Genomic DNA, 15,924 nt, shown 5'->3' with positions numbered 1-15,924 from the left:
AGAATTTTAAATAAATATTAACCAATTACAAGAGATGTGAAAAATATTCAAGTTATTCTATTCACTACTAATTTAAGTAATTCTGCTCCATAAATACTTGGCTTAAATGCTATACTGTACCACAAAACTCTTATGATTCCAAACGAAACAAAAAATATTTTTAAGAATGGACTTACAATGTGTCTGAAACCATCAATGAACATATCCTGAGTGATAATTCATTTATCACCTCATGGACCAAGATTAAATTCCCTCATTTAAGCAATCTAGGTAGAATAATCTAAAGTAACTCATTTTGGAAAAATACACTGTAAATTATGAATTATAATAAAAACTTGATTTCCATGTTAGAATGTTATTTTAATAAATAATTATATGTGCTTTATATACCAACACTGATGCACAGACTTGACCTACATATTTTTAAAGTTTACTGTTGAAAAATTGTAAAACATTTAATCAAAATTCCGTGTCACACTGTCATAAAACACTCAGAGCTATCAGCCACATTCCCATTTCACCTCACCAGTGAAATAGAAGTAACCTAGAAGCTCCTACTCGTGACTTTTTTAATTTAGCCATCCTGAGAACAGCTTGTAAAGCAACCGTATAGGTCAAAACATGGGCGAGGCTGAGCTAATCAGAAACTGACAGCAGCAGCACAAACAAGTTAAACTGTAAGGTTCCCAAAGATCTACTGCCACTAACAGGAGTTTTGAGCGTCCCAGTGAGACACTCACCTTGAATAAGGGTGAATGAATCACTCTTCCGTAAGACTTACGAGGTAAATGACAAAAGGCATAAGTAAAAGTTGTTCCTGAGATTAGTTAATACGTAACTCTTAAAAACAGACATGTTTTCAAATTGAGCAAAGATATTTTAAGTGCTATTGTTTTTATCTTGTTCAAGTTTCCACGAAAATGATCCATTGTGCAGAAGTGTGTGCATTTCCCTTACATGATAAAAGTAATAATATATTAACTGACACTTGCTGAGCTCTCTCCTACTCTGTGCCAGAAAATGTTCCAAGTGCTTTCACACGAACTCTCACCCCACACAAGGCCTCTACGAGGTAGCTTTTATTGGCCCCGTTTTGCTGATAGTAAACTGGTGGTCAAAGGGCTTACACAGAGTAGCACTAAATTAATTTTTTTGGTAACATTACCAAAAAAAAAAAAACCAACATACTACAAAAGATGAAGCCTCATCAAAGTGCTGAACACAGTTTTCTCTGACATAGTAAAATGAGTTTTTTTCAGAGTATATTCATCTTACGCAGGCTTTGTCTGAGTGCCCGTTCAAAGTCTGCATTGGTCCACTGAATAGTATCCTTCTCGTTCTTATTCCCTACACATATACTTTCATTAAAAATGACAAAATATTAGCATTCTTTTTGCTTAAAAACTTAAAATTTTTCGTGGTTATATAAAAAAAGTAATGTCTCTGAAAACACCCACAATTCAACCAATGTATTTATTAACTTGACCTTCAGTCAATAACTTGGCAAGCTAATCCTTGAAAAACAATGAGCAAATAGCTGTCAGTGAAAAATTAGTTCACTTACAAAACATAGATTTTAAAAAATTGAGTATATTGTTTTTCTTTAAAACTTTTTCAATCATATCACTAGGAAAAAAGAACTGCTTCAAGTAAGAGAATTTTGCTGTAATTTTTCACATTACAGATAATTTTTCACATTATCTGTAATGTGGAAAAATTACAGATAAAGGATTAAAGCCTTGCTTGAAAAAGAAATTTAACTTTATAGAAGCTTTTGTGTTGCTTAGTAAATAGTGATGGCTTATAAATTTTAAGTTAATATTCTTCAGTTTATTAATACAAGAAGAAAAAAGCTGCTTGGTGGAAGATAAAATCATTCTAATGTGAGTACAGAAAAAATAATTTTAAATAATCTAAACTATTTCCTACTTTACACTCTCATCCAGATAGTAAATGGCTAGCATTCTATTGAGCATTTCTCAAGCCTGATATTTAGAATTCAAATTCAAAAACAACAAGTTTTCAATATATTATAAGTCATACATTTTAGAAGGCCTTAAGAGATCACGACTGATTGGTAGTATTTAGTTTCTAAAAAGTTTATACGTTTATACATTGTAATTGTTTAGAAATCCTCAACAACTATACTTTAAATGTATAAGCATTGGTAAATTCTTAATCCCCAAAAGAATGTTTAAAATATGTACACTAAAAATCTAAATTGTTTAATAATTTCACAATCTCAAAAGCTAAACTGCTTTAATCATAAAAACTTCTTTAAAGGAATGATACCGAGGAGAGCTGCTTGGATACCAAAGACCAATACCATAAAAAGGCCTTGGGGAGGCATAAAGTAGAAGAAGAAACATTACACACAGTAATTTTAAGCTTTTCAGCTGACAGGTAAAACTCAGACCTCTTTTAATCAGAGAAATAAAAACTGAAGCAAAATTGACTAGCAATTTCATTCCAAGTACAAAAACTAACAATTAATGTCACAATCCTAAAAATAAAGATGGCCTACCTTAGAGGCGATCCACTTGATGAGAACCAAGGCCAGACACCAGATCAACGTAATTCCCATTGGATCAATCAAAAGCCCACGGCATAATCTCCCTCCTCGCCCAGCTAGCAAGAAGGACTTGTCAGGAGTCTGATACTAACCAGCTGCCCGGAGGCAGAAGCGAGGGGACACTGTCTGCCTTGAACCTCGAGCAGCTGCCCTCCAACGACGATCACCTGACTCCTCTGGGAACGCGCTGCCAGCCAGCTTTCCTGCCCAGCGCGTGCTTCATGCCACGGCCCAGGGCCGGGGCAGAATGGATGGCGTCAGTAACACTGGAAGCGCAAGGAGAAACCTGGTGACGCTGACCCGACGGCCTCACAAACACAGACAGACGTGGTCTCCAGCTAGCCCCAGACGCTTCTACAGTTTCCACACTAACAGAGGGCTCTGAAGCAACTTCCAAAAAATGTCTGGCAGCCCTAAAAATGTCCTTTCTTTTGTGCAGGCCAGCTTCGCAGGTATAATGTCCTGGAATTTAAGAATATTAATGCATTTTTATCTTTTCAACTTTTAATACTGAATTTGTTCACTTTTTATTTCCTTTATAGCTAGGATTGCACAGGAATGTGAGAGGCTTTCATAAATATTGTCTGTGCTATTTAACGTTATAATTAATTCATTTTTAATTTATTGACAAACTCCAAACTGCCTTTTTGAGCAATTAAAAGTATATTATTCCAAGGCCTAACTGCAGTCTAGCTTATACGACAATATTTTGGGTATGTGTCTCATTCTCCTGGCTATAAGTGAGCTCTGTAATAGCAAAGTGGGCCTACATTCATCCACCCTCATGATGCTGAGGAAAAGCCTTTCGTGAAACTTTCCAGTAGTCAACAGTTATTAAGCTACTATTATGTACCAGGCCCTATGCCAGATGTGGGTACCAGGGGCACAACCCTTGAGTAAAAACAGACATAGCTCCTGCCCTTGTGAAACTTATAGTTTAGTCAGTTTACAGGATCAAAGTCTGCATATAAACATAAAATTGCAACTGTACCAAGTGCAATGAAGCTGAGATACTACCAACGAAAAAACTGAGAAACTGCCAACAAACCCTGGTTCTGACTTAGTTAAGAGGTGAAGGACTTCTTCCCAGAGTCCTTGAAATGTCCCTGTGCTGAAATGAAGGGACAAAGCATGATGGCCAAGGAGCAGACAAAACGAAGCACAGTAAGTAGAAGAAACTGGATGAGAGCAACGGGGTGTGGAACGCGGAACGTGGAGAGCCAGGGCAGAGGGCTGTGAAGGCAACTGTCTCCTTCCTCCGGCTCACCCCCTCCTGCTGAAGACGACAGCAGGTGTGGGTCACCTGCGGGTTGGTGGGGCAGGGCAGTTAGGAGACCCCTGCGGAGATCCAGGAGAGAGGCCAGCATGGCCTGGACTGCGTGGTGGAATGAAAAGAAGTGAACTAGATGGAGAAATACTCGGGATCTGACTGAAGGACTGTGGCACGGACTGTGTCATGACAAGCAAAGTCATCTGCATACCAGCAGTACACAAATGACGGTTCTAAAATATTTAAAAATAGCCCCAATAGTTTAAATGTAATGCTACTTTCATTATTCAATCCTCAGTACGTGTTTAAAAGTTAATTCTGGACATGTCAAAATGAAGCACAAATTAAGTTTACAGGTCTAAATAAAAATTTCCCTGAATTGAAGCCATTCATAACGCAAGGCTATAAATTGCTCACTACACCTCATACATTATATACCTACTGAACTAACAAGCTGTAGCTAGAATTTGCACACATTGAGATAACTTAATAATTTTGCCATAAAACTAGGTGTGACATGAGACCGTCACGGTGTTTGATTACTCTCTGTATTCCAGTGAGGCCACAATAACCAAACTCAAAGGAAGTGCAGGACTCAGGAGCGCAACAGAGTGCATGTGTACCAGCCCCTCTCAGCAGAAATGCTGGTGATCACCTGTAAGGGGCCATCAAGGTCATCGTCTGCTACTCCAGATTAGCTCACTATACCACAAGGCTTCATTCAAGAATACTTCTCATCCTCAGAGTTCCCTTCTAATCAGCTGCTTAAAACATCAAGCTTTGAGAAGCAAATACAATATTGCTATTTTGGGTACAGTACTTAAACATTTTTATAAATGGCTTTTTGGTTAATGGTGAGCTCAAAAATCTGCACTTTCTTGTAGTCCAAAAGAGGACAGACCAGCAGAAGAGGGACAGGATCAGAATTGAGACATAGGAAAAAAAGGACCATAAGAAAGCAGTCCTCAAAGTTTCTCATTTAAGTGAATTTTGGTTGAGATTATTTCCACCATCCCAGAATTCAACTGAGTTTGGAGTCAAGAGCCTTGGTTTACTTCCCAGCTTTACTGCCAAGAGCTGAGTGACACTGGACAAGTCACCACCTCTCTGGACCTAATTTTCCTCCCCTTCACAGGAGTTAAATAACATCTATAAAAGAATAGTTCCTAGGAGGTTCTCAATAAATAGTAGCTGAATCACAATTAAGTTTTGAAGACTTACAAATGATAACGACCTAACTACTTTACTCCTTCACCCAGGCTCTTGGCTTAATTGCAATTCCAATGGTCAATGAGGGGAACTTGCTCTGTGCTTGCCCAGTACTCTGGGAAACCTTTTCTGAGCCCTAGTTAGGGCTGGGGTCTTGGCTTTCATTTTTCACACTAGTGAATAGGCTGGCTCTCTAAAAATGGTTCCCCAAGCATTCTCTTCTTAAATTTCTACTATATGTCTGACACCAAAATACAGTGATAATCAAGACACCATCCTCCCAGATCAGAAAATGTCCTATTTGAATAGAAATAGCTACTCACTCAGTTTATGCCTAAAATCAGAGACCCTTCATTGCTAATGACAAGTTTACATCACTCAAATGTTAAAAAAAAATCTCAGGCAATATAGTCTTTTTCTTAAAATAGTACTTAATTTTCTTAATGGCATGAACCTAATGGCTTTAAAACTTCTTTTGAGATATAATTTATCTTGATAAGTTACAATGCTTCTCTTAATAAAAAAATTTCTGTAAGATAAAATAAAATCAAAAGCTATGACCCAATTAGTATGAACGTTCCTTGACAATATTGTTTATTGCTTAGAAAATTCTCTTCATAATTAATCTTCCCAGATAAAATTATGTAATTTATTATTCCATAAAGAATTAGCTGCCTCTTTTACACCAATAACAAATGTAGTCTTTTATATTAACTGTTCTCACTTCTCCAAGCCTTAGTGAAATATGGCAGGGCAACAAAAAGCCAATTGACTACACTAGGAAAATTAATACATACGATAGAGCTGAACTTTCCAAAAACAGAAGCTGATCTTATAAAAATAAAACACTAATCTTTTACTTTTCTAGGGCTTGTTAATACCTAAAAAATTAATGTATTAAAAGTAGATCTATTTTAGGAGTTTGTGTGATCAATAGAAAGAAAAGGTATGACTTTGATGAGTGTGTCTTAGAGAATTAACCTAAGTGCAAATTTTATCCCTGGGGCTTTCTGCCGCCCACAGGACACCTGTCAATCTTGGCAATAGCCTTTAGCTATCCATAGAGACACTTGGCATGTCCCTCTCTTGACCAAATTAAGCTAACCTCATCTGCATTGACATCAGTGTCTATAATTTTGGAATCTTGTTAACAGAAATAGCTTATCCTAGAGTTCTTTATACAAATGTAATGTCTATAAAACTATAACCAAATTTATAATAGAAAAATGTGAATACCAGAGCCAAAACCTTCCAACTGTGCTTTTACCATTTTGAATTCCACCAAATTTAAAAACAAATAATACATCAGGGTAGCTTTTTTGTTCTTTTACTAAAAACCACATATCGGAGCATTTTATTTTTCAAATGGTATAAATTTCAAAAGATATATAAAATTGACGAAATATTAAGCTTTGATAACAAAAATTATTTTAAAACTATTGCAACATGGGAGTTTTACAATTTAAGACCTTTGTGTGTCACTGATTTAGAGTTCTGAATTAAGTTTTCGGTTACACAGTATCCCAGTGTTTGATGGCAATGGATGTGTGATTAGTCCTAGTATGAAGAAATAAAAATGCCTTGACATTTTACAAAGATTCAAGTCTTCTGATCCAGATAACAACTGGATATATTAAAATAAACTTGAGATCTGCTTATCAAGCCACTGTCTATAATATTTTTAAAACTATAAAAAAGTGGAAATGGTCACAATTTCCAGAAGGAGAAAACCAGGGACACTGTAGAGTCTGGACTTAGAAAAAGGGTATAATGTAAGTGGTAAGGCTCTGGGTATATGCTGGACCAGGAGACCGTCACACACACAAGATGCCTTCAATTTAGTAAGGTTGTACATAGTCTCTGGTGACATCATTGTGAACAAAACAAAGCAATGTGAGCTCAGCCTACGGTCAGACAGGCTCCCAGGCTGACTGAACAAACATACCTAGAAATTAAGTCCTTGATATCAAACTAGTGCAACAATTCTAGAGGTAACTCAGAATTCTGCTCTTAACCTTGGTCTTGGTTCCACAATTTACCAGGGTGCAAATAAGACAAATGCATACCAAATCTGCATATAAAACATAAAAGCATGCTCAATTACAAAATAACTGTTTTAAAAGGTCTGTATTTTGACACAAGATAAATTGCACATGTATAACACAGACATGAGTTTTAAAAGTTTCCTTTAAAAAAAAAAAAAAAACAGAAAAAAGGCCAGAATCCTTCAACTCTATGCCCGTATGAGACAATAAGCAGAGGTGAGCTTAAGCAGCACTGAAAATTAGAGCAATATCCAGATCAAGAATGCTCCACCATTCCCAGTACAGGTAACACTGGTCAGGTGGAGTTCCGTTCTGAATATTATACTGGAAGACGCATACGTACGTATCATTTCTTAACGTAAAGATTAAAATAGGATCAGAATAGGTGCTAAACTGCTGTAAGATAAAATAACCTAAGGATTTTAGCTTCATTCTATGAAATTACAGAAGCCAGAAGTAGGACCGATAGGTAGAAGTTTGTGGAAAATAGAACTGGACTCAATATTATTTTCTAAGAACGTTCTACAACTAAAACCATGTAAATTGACAGGAGTTATCACAAATGAGACTCTAAGAGGTTGTGTGGCAGACTGGAACAAATAGCCTTCAAGGTCTCCGCCAATTCTAAGAATCCCAAATACTATAATTGACTTAATTTAATATCAAAAAAGCCTTTCTAAGAAAGCTACGATTATTAAAGCCTTTTTAATAGGGAATGCCTCCATCACCACACCCCACAGACCTAGCTATTCTGACTTCCTCAATTCTTCTAGAACAATTAAGTGGTTACTGGGAGTTGTCTTAAAAGGTACTTTTTCAATGAGACCTATTTGTATGTAAGGAAAAAACTTCATCTCTGAAAACCGTATTATGAACAGACCACTAATTGTGGGTGAAAAATATATCAAAATATTTATAACAGACACTAAAGAACAATACTGAAATCTACAGAGAGCGAACACATTTAAAAAGACAACTTCCGAATAAGGATGGCAGTGCCAATAACTGCTCCCTTCTCCAAACCAGAGCAGAGCACAAAAGATTTCTGAAGTGTGTTTGAGGCCCAATGAATTGAATAGTCCTGTTTAATCTCCACATACAGTATTGCAGGAGAGAGAGAGAGACAAAGGGGTTTTGAGACCTGCAGTGTGTTATATATGAGGGATATAATGTAAATGAGACACAGTCCTTGCCCTCACACAGCTCAGATTTTTGTGGGGGCTACGAAACAATCACAATAGCAAGAAATTTCAATTACAAGCTAATGTAAGATGCTACTGAGGACCAAGTATGACACCTAACCCAATGTTTGGTAGTATCAAGGAAGACTACTGGGAAACAGTGACATATAATCTGACTCTTAAATGATGCGTAAGAGTGTGTCATACATGAGGCAAGAAAAAGAGCTCTAAGCAGAAAAAGCAGTAAGTGCAAATATCAGAGATAAGCAAAATCATGGCCAACTAAAAATATAAACAAGGTTCATTAAATGACGGGGTAAATGATACTAGACTAGGCCTCCCCTCACGAACAACTAGAGAGCTCGGCTTTCTGTAGGAAACATGTGAAACACTGCTTTCGGATGTCAGGCAAAAAGTAGCATAGCACACTGATCCCCGAGAGAAGGCAAGAAAAACAGGGTGAGCCCTGTAACTGCCCAGATTTCTTTTGAAAGGCAGTTACCATACCTCAAAGCAGAGCAGAGTGAACAGCACAACTGAAGAGTGTAACAGTTTCACGAAGCTGAGGACGCAGGGACTGGAGTTCAGGGAGGCTGAAGCACGTGGAATTCGCAGGGCTGATTTACCAGACAGTGAGTGAGCTGTGAAGGTAACAGACTCCGAAAGTCTGGAAGTGAGTCCCCTGAGTCTTTGGCTAGATACTAAACTAGACGTATATAAAGTGATTCCATGAGGCCAGGGAGCAAACAATTACCAGGGAAAGAACTATACAACTGCAGGGGAACTGAGAGACATTTGTGTCCACCTAAAACTGAAAAATATCTAAAATGAAAAATTCCCAGTTGGGCTTAACAGTAGACAGCACACTACAGAAGAGCTCTACAGATATTATATAAACATTTTCCAAATCTTATGACTATCAATCCAGATGTCAAAGGAGCTCGATAAACCTCAAACGGGAGAAAAACAAAAACCAATTGATACCAAAACTAGACAAAGATATTACAAGAAAAAGAAACCACAGACCAAATCTCTCCTAAACAGTTTTACAAAGATAATTAAGATATTAAATCAAAAAAATATGTAAAAAGGAAGTATACTACAACTAGCTGGAGATTATCCCTAGAATCCAAAATTGGTTTAATATCTAAAAAAAAAAAAAGTAAGTTAACTTATTAACAGATTTTTAAAATCATATAGTAATTTCAATTGACAGAAAACATTTAACAAAATTCAATATCCATTTATGATAAACACTCTTGCTAAACTAGGAATAGAAAGAAACTTCCTCATAAAGGGTATCTGTGAAAAAGTAAAGGGTGTCAATGAAAAACCCACAGCCACCAGCATACTTAATAAAAAACTAAGTGCTTTTGCCCTAAGATCATGAACAAGGCAGGATGCTTCGACATACACAAATCGATTAATGTGACACACCACATAAACAAATTAAAAAACGAGAATCACATAAACATATCCATAGATGCAGGAAAAGCCTTTGACAAGATACAGCATCCATTTATGACCAAAACACTTAACCAAATCGGTATAGAAGGAAATGTCCACTTTCACCACTGTTATTCAGTATAACACTGGAGGTCCTAGTGAGTGCAATCAGGCAAGAGAAAGATATAAAGGGCATCCAAACAGAAAATGAAGATGTCAAACTGTCACTCTTTGCAGATGACATGATTCTCTATATAGAAAACCCTAAAGACTCCACAAGAACACTACTAGAAACAATAAGCAAATACAGTAAAGTCTCTGGGAACAAGATCAACGTTCAAAAATCCATAGCTTTCCTATACTCTTATGAAGTGTCAGAAATTATGAAGTGTCAGAAAAAGTGGAAAAAATAATTCCTTTTGCAATTGCAATAAAAATAAAATATCTAGAATAACTTTAACGAAACAAGTGAAGGAGCTATATAATGCAAACTACAAGACCCTATTAAAAGAAATTGAAGAAGATACAAAGAAATAGAAAGATATTCCGTGTTCTTGGATTGGAAGAATTAACATAGTTAAAATGATCACATTACCTAAAGCATATATGGATTTAATTCAATCCCTATTGAAATCCCATCAGCATTTTTTTTTAAAGAAATAGAACAAAATATCAGCAGATTTTTATGGAAGCACGAAAGACCCCGAATTGCCAAAGCCATCCTGAGAAAAAAGAATAAGGCTGGAGGAATCACTCTGTCCGACTTCGAATTATATCACAAAGCGACAGTAATCAAAACGGCATGGTATTGGCAAAAAAACAGACACAAGGACCAGTAGAACAGAATCAAAACTCCAGGAGTAAACCCATATTTATACAAATAATTTTCAACAAAAAAGCCAAAAACATACAGTGGAGAAAAGGAAGCCTCTTCAATAAATGGTGCTGGGAAAACTGGAAAGCCACCAGCAAAAGAATGAAACTAGACTGTTGTCTATCACCACACACCGAAATTAACTCGAAATGGATTAAGGACCTGAAGCAATAAAATGCATAGGAGAAAACATAGGAACTAAACTCAAGGACCTTGGACTTAAAGATTTTATGAATTTGACCTCAAAAGCAAGAGAAGTAAAAGCTAAAATAAATGAATGGGACTACATCAAACCAAAAAGCTTCTGTGCAAAAAAAGAAATTGTCAACGAGGTAAAGAGAGAAACATCCAAATGGGAAAATATATTTGTAAGCAACACTTCCGATAAGAGTCCAATATCCAAAATATACAAAGAACTCATACAACTCAACAACAACAAAAAACGAATGATCCAATCAAAAATGGGCAGAGGCCCTTAAGAGACACTTGTCCCTAGAAGACATACAAATGGCCAACAAATATATGAAAAGACACTCAACATCACTTGCTATTAGGGAAATGCAAATCAAAACCACAATGAAATACCATCGCACACCTGTTAGAATAGCTATCAACAGGACAAGTAATAACAAATGTTGGAGAAGATGTGGAGAAATAGGAACCCTCATACACTGCTGGTGGGACTGCAAATTGGTACAGCCACTATGGAAAACAGTATGGAGGTTCCTCAAAAATCTAAGAATTGATCTACCATGATCCAGCAATCCCTCTCCTGGATATTTGCCTCAAATACTTGAAAACCCATATCCAAAAAGATATTTGCACACTGATGTTCAGCAGTATTATTCATAGTGGCCAGGACAAGGAAGCAACTAAAGTGTCCTACTATAGATGACTGGATAAAGAAGCTGCAGTAAATATATACAATGGAATATTACTCAGCCATAAGAACAGATGAAATAATGCCATTTGCGACAACATGGATGGACCTCGAGACAATCATGCTAAGTGAAATAAGCCTGACAGGAAAAGTTGAAAATCACATGATATCACTTATATGTGGGATATAAACCTAAAAGCAAGAAATGAACAGAAACACATGGACTATAGACTAGTGGCTGCCAGATGGTGGGGTCCGGGGAGGAAGGGGTAGGTCAAATATAGGGGGTAGGGGGTAAATACAGATGGTGAAGTGGGTAAAGGGGATAGAATATGTGGCAGCTGAAGGAAACTGGACTTTGGGTGGTGAACACACAATAGAATATACAGATGAAAATATAATGTACACCTGAAAATTATATAATTTTATTAACCAATGTTACCCCAATAAACTTAATTAAAAAAAAAAAAAGATTGATTGTCTTTCTGTATGCTAGTAAAAATGGCTGGAAATAAAATTTTAAAAAGAGTATTTCAAATAGCTTCCACGAACATGAAATACTTAGGGGAAAATTTAAAAAAAAATATGTGCAAGATCTGAACACTAAAAACTACAAAAACCTAAAAAATGGAGAAACATAGCAAGCTGTTAGGGAACTGGATTGTGTTCCCCCTAAAGATACGTCAAGGTCTTAACCCCAGGTAACCTGCTAATGCGACTTCATTTGGAAACAGGTTCATTGCAGATGTAATCAAGTTCCGATGAGGGCATAAGGGGTAGAGTGAGCTCTAAATCCAAGGCGACTGGTGTTCTTGTCAGAGGGAAATGTGGACACCAGCACAGGGCAGAAGGCCACGCGAGGATGAAGGCAGAGACTGGAGCAACGCATCTACAAGGAACGCCAAGGACGGCCAGCAAGCACCCAAAGCTGGAAGAGACCAGGAAGGGCTCCTTTCCTAGAGCCTTCAGAGAGCACGGCGCCGGTGAAACCTTAATTTCTGCTGCTTTGCGATACCTTGTCTCGGCAGCCCTGGGCCACTCACACACACATTTATTGACTGGGAGGTAAATACTGTTAAGATGTCATTTTCCCCCAAGTTAATTTATAAATTCAACGTAATTCCAATTAAAATTCTAGAATGCTTTTCGGTAGAAATTGACAAGCCAATTCTAAATTTATATAGAAACACTAAAGACCTAGAATAGCCAAAGAAGGATTTTTTATTTTGGGGGGAGTGGAGAACAAGATGAAAAGACACGACACAATTTCAGAACTTATTCTGAGGCTCTAGTAATCCAGACAGTGTGGTATTCACATAAATGCAGACGTAACTCAACAGAACTCAATGGAGAGTTCAGAAATGGACATCTTTGTGCTCAATCGATGTTTGACAAAGTTGTCAAAGTAATTCAAGGGAATGTGTAGTCTTATCAATAAAAGGCACTGGAAAAACTATATTAACATGAAAAAAATTAACTTCAATATGCAAGCTCGTGCTATACAAAAAAATTAACACAGATCATATATCTAAACATAAAGGCTAAAATAATACAATTTCTAAGAAAAAGCATGAGAATATATTCATGGTCTTGGGTTAAAGATTTCTAAATACAAAAACACTAATCATAAAAAATATGCTAACTGGACTTCATCATAATACGGAACACTTCTGCTCTTCCAAAGACGGTGTTAAGATATGAAAAAGAAACCACAGACTCAAAGAAAATATTTGCAACACATAAATCTAACAAAGGACTTGTATCCAGAATATATTATACATATATTAAAAATGTATAACAAATAAGTCAATTAAAAATATAGGCCAAAGATCTGAACAAAAGATATACAAATAGCTAATACACATGAAAAGATGCTCAGCAACCACAAGATACTACTACACCCCCACAAGAATGGCTAAAATTTAAGACTGACAATATCTAGTGTTGGCAAGGATATACAGCAATCAGAACTCTGCAAATGAAACATATGTCCCAAAACTGACCTGAAAGTGTTTGTGGTAACTTTATTCTCAATACCGGAAGCTGGTAACAGCAGCATCGACTGATAGATAAATTATGATACACCCATACAATAGAATACTACTCAGCAATGAAACTGATACATGCAACAACATGGAGAGATCTCAAAAAACTGTGCTAAATGAAAAAAAATTAGGGAAAAAAAGAGTACATCCTATATGATTTCATTTACACGAGGTTCTAGAACAGACAAAACTAATCAGCAGCAGCTGCCTTAATCCAGAATTAGATGATGACCTAGCTTAGGGTAGTGGTCACGGGAAGAGAGACAGGAGATGGGATTCAAGAGATGGTTTTCTTTAGGGTTTCAGGAGAGGGTTCAGTACTCTGGGATAACTGAGTAGAAGTGTTCACTTGGTAGCTGGACTTGTGCATCTTAAGGTCTGGAAAGATATGTGGGCTGGAGAGAGGGATTTGGGAGTAACCTTCTACTAAGCAAAAACCGTATGTTGAGTAAAATTACTGAAAGAGAGTAAAGAAGGCTATAACTAAAATCTTTAGGCTCACAATCAGGAAAGGACTGGGGAGCAAAAGGCCACACTCACAAACGGTAGCTATTCAATCTCAGCAGCACACCTCCCACACATACATACATACAAATAACATTCCTTTCCCTCTTACACTCGTCATTTTAAAGCTAGTAAGAAACAGCTTTGACTACAATACAAAAAGCAAGTAGTAAAAAAAAAAAAAAAGAGGGGAACATTGCTCAATAAACCTCAAAATGAATCCCATTTTATGCTTTAAAGTCCATTCCAGACCTAGACTAAAGAAAGAAGTTTTGGTTCAGTCCATCCCCCCAATCTAAGTTACTTTAGAAGATGAAAGTAAGATATAGCAGATAGATAGTATTAAAATTTCTTTGATCCAGTTCTGTAACAGATTTGGAAGAAGACCAGAATAAATTACAGCTCACCAAAACAAAGCCTGTATTCCCATTACTATTATTTACTAGGTGGCATGAACGAATTTGTCAGGAAAGTCTCTGAGATCACTCCATTTCCAACAGTGGATTAGTTTAGAGAACTGACACTACCACTGAAAACAACCGAAAATGCTGCAAATATCAACTGAAATAACTCCATGAGCGGGTAAGAAAATAAAGAACACTCAGGCAAAAACTAAACAAAGGCAGGAATGCACAAAGGTAAGAAGGGTACTGAAGCTGGCTTTCGCTTCAAGGTCAAAGTAAAGTGGTTGAACCTGAGCTCTGGGTTTTTCACAGTCTCATGGTTTTATGGGAAAAAAGACCAAAGCCCAGGGTCTGGCCAAAGCATGTAGAGCCTCGCCCAGTAACTGAGACTAAGGAATATAATGAGCAATAATAATGACATTCTATGCTCATTTAAAAAAAATAGACTGAATCAAATCATGTGCAATTTGACAACCATCAGCTAGAAAAACATGATACAAATGTATGCAGGGTCGCAACAAGATTGTCATCTTTTGGATTTGCTACCATTTTGATGAACTTAATTGCAAAGGCAATTATGACTAATGCTACTTTAAGGAGCTCTACCTAGAACAATGTATATAAAAAGCAGTTTAGTAAGGTTCAGAAAGAACTATTTTCTCTTAACACCATTTGTTTATATTTAATAAAATGAGAACATGTATTTAGCATATATAATTATAATGCTTTGTTTAAAAAGGATAGACAAAGAATTAAAAAGGCAAAAATAACTTAATTTGCATTCAAGTACACGGTACTTCTTGTTCAAAAGAAATGCACTTATAATCAACACTCTACAAAGAAATTTAAAATTTAATTTATATCTAACATCAACAAAACTCTCACTAAAAAATATTTTCTTCATAGAGAAATTAGAATAGAGGTTACCAAGGTCTAGGGGAAAATAGGAGCAGTTTCTGTGCGGCATCATGAAAAAGTTTGGGAAATGGATAGCAGTGATGGTTGCGCAACATTGTAAATGTACTTAACTGCCACTGAATGGAACGTTTAAAAATGGTTGAAACTGGTAAATTTTATGTTAGGTGTATTTTAGAACGAGAAAGTACATAGGAAAAATATTTCCATCTAATTTTCCTTAAAGTTTGGAATTCTCTTATCTGAAATTCCTGTAAACACATATCCTTTTAAAATTGGACCAGGGAAGCACAGGTTTTGGATCATGTGATCATGACCCTAACCATGAGTCTTGACGCATGTTACATTCTATAAGCCTCAGTCCTCCACCTAGTTACTGAGAAAGTACGTGAACGCAAAGCCGCAGTAAGGATTAAAACAGAGTTACGGTATGCACAACATAATCCAGGAACGTCGGTAAGTGTTCTTATCCAATTCTCTGACACAATCCAAACGAAGAGTCATTAACTAAAACTTACAAACCTTTAAAAATCACCTGACATCCTTTAACCAGTGCTTTGATAATATATCTAGGCATAT

General features: G+C 36.5%; 1 protein-coding gene across 6 annotated transcripts in view; it reads right to left on the bottom strand.

Moving 5' to 3' along the window:
• Positions 1-15,924, bottom strand: part of PDE7A (phosphodiesterase 7A) — an 89,213-nt gene that overhangs the window by 47,747 nt on the left and 25,542 nt on the right. Inside the window, exon 1 of one of the 6 annotated variants that reach the window (XR_001597879.2) lies at positions 2,525-3,034. The exons of 4 other annotated variants lie outside the window; for them this stretch is intronic. The gene's annotated coding sequence lies outside the window, so the exon portion shown is untranslated. Of the gene's footprint in view, positions 1-2,524; positions 3,035-15,924 lie in introns of those variants that run through there. One more of the 6 variants, XR_004954595.1, reaches the window with a different exon arrangement.

The sequence above is a fragment of the Rousettus aegyptiacus genome, unplaced genomic scaffold, assembly GCF_014176215.1.
Source record: "Rousettus aegyptiacus isolate mRouAeg1 unplaced genomic scaffold, mRouAeg1.p scaffold_m13_p_15, whole genome shotgun sequence".
In the NCBI taxonomy this organism is placed as follows: Eukaryota; Metazoa; Chordata; class Mammalia; order Chiroptera; family Pteropodidae; genus Rousettus; species Rousettus aegyptiacus.
This window is presented reverse-complemented; position numbering and strand designations above follow the sequence as displayed.